This window comes from Canis aureus, chromosome 2 (genome assembly GCF_053574225.1).
Source record: "Canis aureus isolate CA01 chromosome 2, VMU_Caureus_v.1.0, whole genome shotgun sequence".
Classification (NCBI taxonomy): domain Eukaryota; kingdom Metazoa; phylum Chordata; class Mammalia; order Carnivora; family Canidae; genus Canis; species Canis aureus.
This window is the reverse complement of record NC_135612.1, coordinates 32,234,150-32,239,736: the sequence shown is the minus strand read 5'-3', so window position 1 is coordinate 32,239,736 and position 5,587 is coordinate 32,234,150. Positions and strand designations below refer to the sequence as shown.

Genomic DNA, 5,587 nt, shown 5'->3' with positions numbered 1-5,587 from the left:
CCCTCTGGCTCTCTGTTCCGCAGGAGCACAGGCAGGGCATGAGGAGTTTCAGAAGTGCACCCAGAGCATGGCCAGTCCTGGCCCCCTGGGCAGAAGGTGTGCAGACCTCCCAGGGCGCTTTGCACAGACTCTTGTGAACTGAGGCCACTGGGCCCTGGCTGTCACTCTCCCAGCCCCGACCTGGCCCTCGGGGCATTGGCTGAGTAGCCGTAAGTCTGAGTTTGTCCTGCCCCTGGCATTGGCCGACCTTGTAAGGCACGGGGGCAGGTCAGCTTTGTGTCCCTGGTGGCACCTGTGCAGGGGCTGGTTGAGGGCCTCGGCAGTGCCCCCCTTCTCCTTTTTGGGGTCTGTCCCCAATTCTTGCACAGAGCTCTGGAAGATGGAGAAATTGGATGGCCATGCCTTTTAATGCAACATTTTATTGAACTTTCAACAGCAACCAGGTGCTTAGAGCTGAGGGTGGGCACCTTCCCCTGGGGAAGGAGACCTTCCTGTCCTTTAGGGGAAAGCTAAAGTCACATGGAAGTGCTGGTGCTAGAGTCCCCAGTTTGGAGATTGTGAGGAGTCTGAATGGGGGCAGATGTCCTGAGGTTGGGGCCTGAGAGGCAGTTCTGAGGACAGCAGACCTGACCTGGACCTGCAGCTTAAGTGTTCCTATGCTGGGTCTCAGCAGGTCAGCTGGACCCTGGCCTCTGGCCCACTGGTCCAGGTGATTGACTGCTAGAGACCCTGGATGTGGAGGATCTTGTCTGCTAGTGTGGGTGAGTGTGTGGCCCAGCAGCTTGCTCCTGCTGCCCCTGCCCTGGTGTGTCCTATTTTCCCAGTGCTGTCCTAGGTCAGTGACCTAGATTTGTGGGGCACACCCACGTCCCCGGAGGCCACATCCTGCTCTGAGTGGGGCAGTGAGCCTTGGGGCAGAATCCAGAACTGGTCAGAGCCAGGGGAGGCTCAGTCCCATCAGTCTTCATCCTGACCCTGGTGGAATTCCTGTTGACACTGCCTCCCTAGAGCCTGGGGAGAGGCCAGCCCAGGTTGTAATGGGTCAGAGATTTTGCCAGGTATGTGTGTGGGCGCCCTACAGGAAGGACAGTAAGACGAGGCAGGGCATGGTCTCGGCTGGCCAGAGCCTCAGGGCCCCCACCCCCACCATCACGCACTGCACCAGAGGCCCACAAGCATCGAGGTTCCCTGTGGAGTTGGAGGTCTGATGGTCCCAGGACTCTGCGCGGCCTTAGGTTTGTAGGTTCAGAGCTGCCCTGGCTCTGGCCTGGTCCTGCCTATCACTGCCCAGTGAGGGGCTTGAGCTGCTGTGGCCACAGTGCAGGATGGGTGTCTTGCTCCCGATAGTGTCATCTTAGTGAGTTTGGTGTACTCCATGACTGGAATCCCAGGAGGATTCTAGTGTGTGGTCTGCTGTGTGGCCTCTTGTGTGGACCAGGCAGGTGCCAAAGAGAAGGGGACCCAGTGTTCCGGCTTCGAATCCATATTCAGGTACCATCTGACTGCACTCTCCTGGTTCCCTGGGATCATGAGAAGAGAATTCCATCACTGTGGGGCAGCCGGGGCAGTGAGGGGTCCTGGGCTGGGGACAGCTGGGCCAGTAGCAGAGCCCCCAGTGTTCCCGGACAGAGGTGTGCAACCGTGGGCTCTGGGGAGCATCCCTCCTGCAGCAGCTCCTCAGCCTTGAGGATGGCCCTGCAGGGAGGGTGTCCAGACTGCTCAGGTTGTGTGGCTGGGCCTGGGGAGGCCAGCTCATCCACTCTGGGCAGCGTCTCACCAGTAAGAGAAGGGAAACTTCTCTTGGTGACACTTCTGCTTGGTGAATGAGGAAACCCTGATCTTTGGGGACCTGGGGCCTTCTCAGGCTTCTTCATTCCAGGGTTCCCCAAACTGATGAGATTCCAGGCCCATCACGAGCACATTCTAGATAGAGCTCACCCCAAATTGAAGAAGCACATGGTGAGTAGACGCCCTGGGCTGAGGGTGTGAGTGAGGAGTACCCCTCTGTACTCGCCCCAGACCAGACCGTCCTCCTACAGAAAGCACACCATGGTCCCAGAGGCCCTCAACTCTGGAGTCCTTGCTGAAAGACAGGACACTTCCCACCCCAATGCAGGAGGCAGAAACCTAGCCCTCCCCGAAGCAGTTGTGGAGGCCCCTCCTCTGAGTGCCCAGGGGCCCGACCCCAGGCCCAGCTCCGCTCCTACCCACTTCCCGGTTTGCCTCCTGGGGCTCTCAGATCCAGCCTCATGCAGACATGGCCCTCAGAGGACTCCAGGGGATGAGGTCCTGACCTGGGGGGATGGGCCAGCCCCCAGAGAGATGTTCCTGCAAATGCAAACCCCCTCCTGAAATGGATGAATGGGTGTCCGGGGAACTCACTGCAGAAAGCTGTGACGGTCTGTGACCTTCCACAGTGACAGGTCAGCATCATCCCAGGGGTCCCAGGGAGACCCTAATTGGTGTGCCTGAAACAGAGGGGCCCTGTGGTGGGGACCCATCAGTGCCAGGGACATGGGGAAAGGAGGGAGAAGAATCGCTCCTCTCCCCTTAATCCTAAGGGAGCTCAGGACCCTCTGAGATTGGCTGGGCATGAGAGGATGGGCCTGTCTGCCTAATGGGAGCAGCCTGACAGCCATACCTGCTTCTATCAGCGATGATCCCCACCTGGGCCTGTCCTGACCTGGTGACTCTGGTCCCCACCTGAGCCTCATCTGGACCTGGTGACCATGGTCCCCACCTGGGCTCATTGGCTACTGTTCACTAGGATCCAGGATGGGTCCTTACTTCTCCTGATGCCCGGGAATGTCCCCAGGGTCTCACTTGTTCCTGGTGACTATGGTCATTGTCTGGGATGACCTGGCTCATCCTTGGCTCTGATCCCCTCCTGGGCCTCACATGGCTCTAATGCCTCCAGCCTTTTCCTCATGCTCTGCTCCTCTGGGTTTCATCTCTGCCTGGGCCCTGCCTGCTCAGCTTAGACTCAGATCCCTGATTGAGTCTCAACCTCTACTTGCTGGCTAACGCACCAACTGGACATCTGGTGCTCCTGAGGACTAGCATCCCTACCTGGCCATACCTGCTTATAATGGCAACAACACCCACTTGGGTCTCATTGGCTGGACTGTAGTATGAGCCTCACCTGGTACATAATTGGTCTTGCTGCTTATGATACCACTTGGGCCATACCCATTCCCACATACCTGGGTATGCTCACCACTTGGGCCTCATCTGGACCTGGTGATTATGATCTCCACCTGGGTTCATCGGCAATCAATGTCTAGGATCCAGGATGGACCCTTGCTTGCTATTGATGCCCAGGTCCGTCCCCAGGGTCTCACATATTCCTGGTGACTATGGTCCTTATCTGGGCTGACCTGGCTCATACTTGGCTCTGATCCCCTCCTGGGCCTCACCTGCTCTTGCAGGCGTGGTCCCCACATCTAGTGTGTGCTGTAGTGTCTATGGTACTTGTTTGGGCCTCAGCTGATGGTATTCAGCTATGATATCACCCTTTCCAAGGCCAGCAGGGTCTCCAGGTCCTCTTGCCTGGTGCTGTAAAGCAAACACATCCAAGGATGACACCACATGAAAACCTTCAGAGGACACATGTGTCTGTGTGCTCCCTGTTGGTAGGTCCCCATCTGTCTGACCGGAGGGTGGAGACAACCCCATAGTTCCAAGGGAGACCTACTGGGCTGGAGGATCACACACGGGCACTCACTGTCTGTAGCTGGCCCACCTACAGTCCACTTTCCCAGCCACTGTCCCAGGACATGCCGTCATGCTGAGAGGACAGAGCTCTCCCACCCCCTTATCAGGAGCACAAGGGGGCCCAGTAGGCTGCGGGCAACTGCTGACCTGATGCTTGGGTGACGTCTTCAGGCCCAGGATTGGCGCCGAGATGGTGGTGGATGGGGCTGCCAGTGAGTGTTCCTGTGGGCCTGGGGCAGACCGAAGGTTTCTCTTAGATTCCACAAGCACAATGACCAAAGGAAAAAAGCAATGAACTGGACATTATCAAAATTAAAAACTTATGCCAGCAAAAGTGTAACCAAACTACCCACCCTGAATTCAATGATTTGTGAATAGCCTGAAGGGGGTTTTGGGTGAGCACGAGGGCCTCCATGTTCCAGTTCATTAAGAGCAAGCCTGATCATGGGCCAAGAGGACCCAGAAGCCCTGTTCGTCCACTGTGGACCACAGGGTGGTGGGATTGGTCATCACATGTCGGGGTCCCTGCACCTAGATGGGATGGAAAATTCATGGCTTGGGTCTCCCCTGCACAGAACAGGGCTTACGGGGGAGCAGGGATCCCGGATGAGCTGCCCAAGCCCTGACCACAGCCTCCTTCCCTGGCTTGGGGCAGCAGGGAGGCAGCCCGCACCCCGTGGAGTTGTGGGAGGGCTGCAGGAGCTGCCTCATGGGCGTCACATGGGTGTCAGTGTGTTCTCACCCTATCCAGGAGGCCAGCGCCCTCACCCTGACCCACAGGCCCCACAGTGGCACGAGGAGAGCAAGGAGCAGCTCTCACTCACCTGTAACCTGTCACTGTGTGAGCGCCTACACTTTATACACTGGGGTACTGGGGAGAGTGGGATAGTTCGGGTGCTGTGAGCCAGATCTGGAGCACGAGTACCTCCAACTGCCTGCGGACGCAGAGTAGCGACCGGCAGTGGTGGAAGCCTGGGACGCCACAGGTCCACCCACAATGGGGTCCCGTGTCATCACTGTAGGTCGGTGGTCCAGTCAGCACGTAGGCCTGCACCCTGAAGGCCAAGGGTGTGAGGGAAGGTCCTGTCACCACGCCGGGTGGGAAGGGGATGCAGGCACCCTCCCACATCCTTTGTTCCCACCCTCAGGCCCTCCAGGTCTCCCAACCTTCTAGGTAGACTGGGTGTCCCTGCTGTCCTCCCACCGCCAAGGGTTCACAGAATGGATTTTGCTTAAGAACATTTGAGGGGCTCCTGGTGGTTCAGTCAGTTAAACATCAACTCTTGATTTTGGATCAGGTCAGGATCTCGAGGTTGTGGTGTGGAGCCTCACGAAGGGCTCGGGCTCCGGCTGAGTGGGGAGTGTGCTTCAGAGTCTCCCTTTCCCTCTGCCCTTCCACGGCACGCTCTCTCAAATCTTTTAAAAATCAACATTGAAGACATTTGAGAAATCTTTATCATCTCTGCAGAGGTTCCTTCATATATATAATGGCTGTGTCAATGCCTTTCAGGGACCCACTGTGATTTCTATCAGAAAAACCTATTAATATTTATTGAAGGATAGTAAACATACAATGTTACACTAGTTTCAGGACTACAATTAGTGATCCATTTTGTACATTACTCAGCTCTTCCCATGAGAAGTGTGGTTAGCATCAGTCTCTGTACAATGTTACAATAGTACTGACTCCATTGCCTAGGCTGTACTGTCTAAATTTCTGTGGCTTATATATTTGAGATCCAGATGCTTATAGCTCCTAATATTCACCTATTTTGCCCATCTCCCACCCACTTCCTCTCTGGCAATCAGTCAACGTTATCCATCACATTAACAAGAGAAAGGACAAAAACTATATGGTCATCTCAATAGTTGC

The 5,587-nt window shown here is 56.1% G+C and overlaps 1 long non-coding RNA gene across 1 annotated transcript; it reads right to left on the bottom strand.

Annotated features, from left to right (window-relative positions):
* Window positions 1-416: 416 nt before the first annotated feature.
* Window positions 417-5,174, bottom strand: LOC144295687 (uncharacterized). Its single transcript, XR_013362764.1, has 4 exons — window positions 4,539-5,174; window positions 3,862-3,944; window positions 2,741-3,555; window positions 417-2,703 (listed from the first exon to the last, which is right to left on the bottom strand). It is a non-coding gene; the product is annotated as an uncharacterized LOC144295687 (long non-coding RNA).
* Window positions 5,175-5,587: the final 413 nt, after the last annotated feature.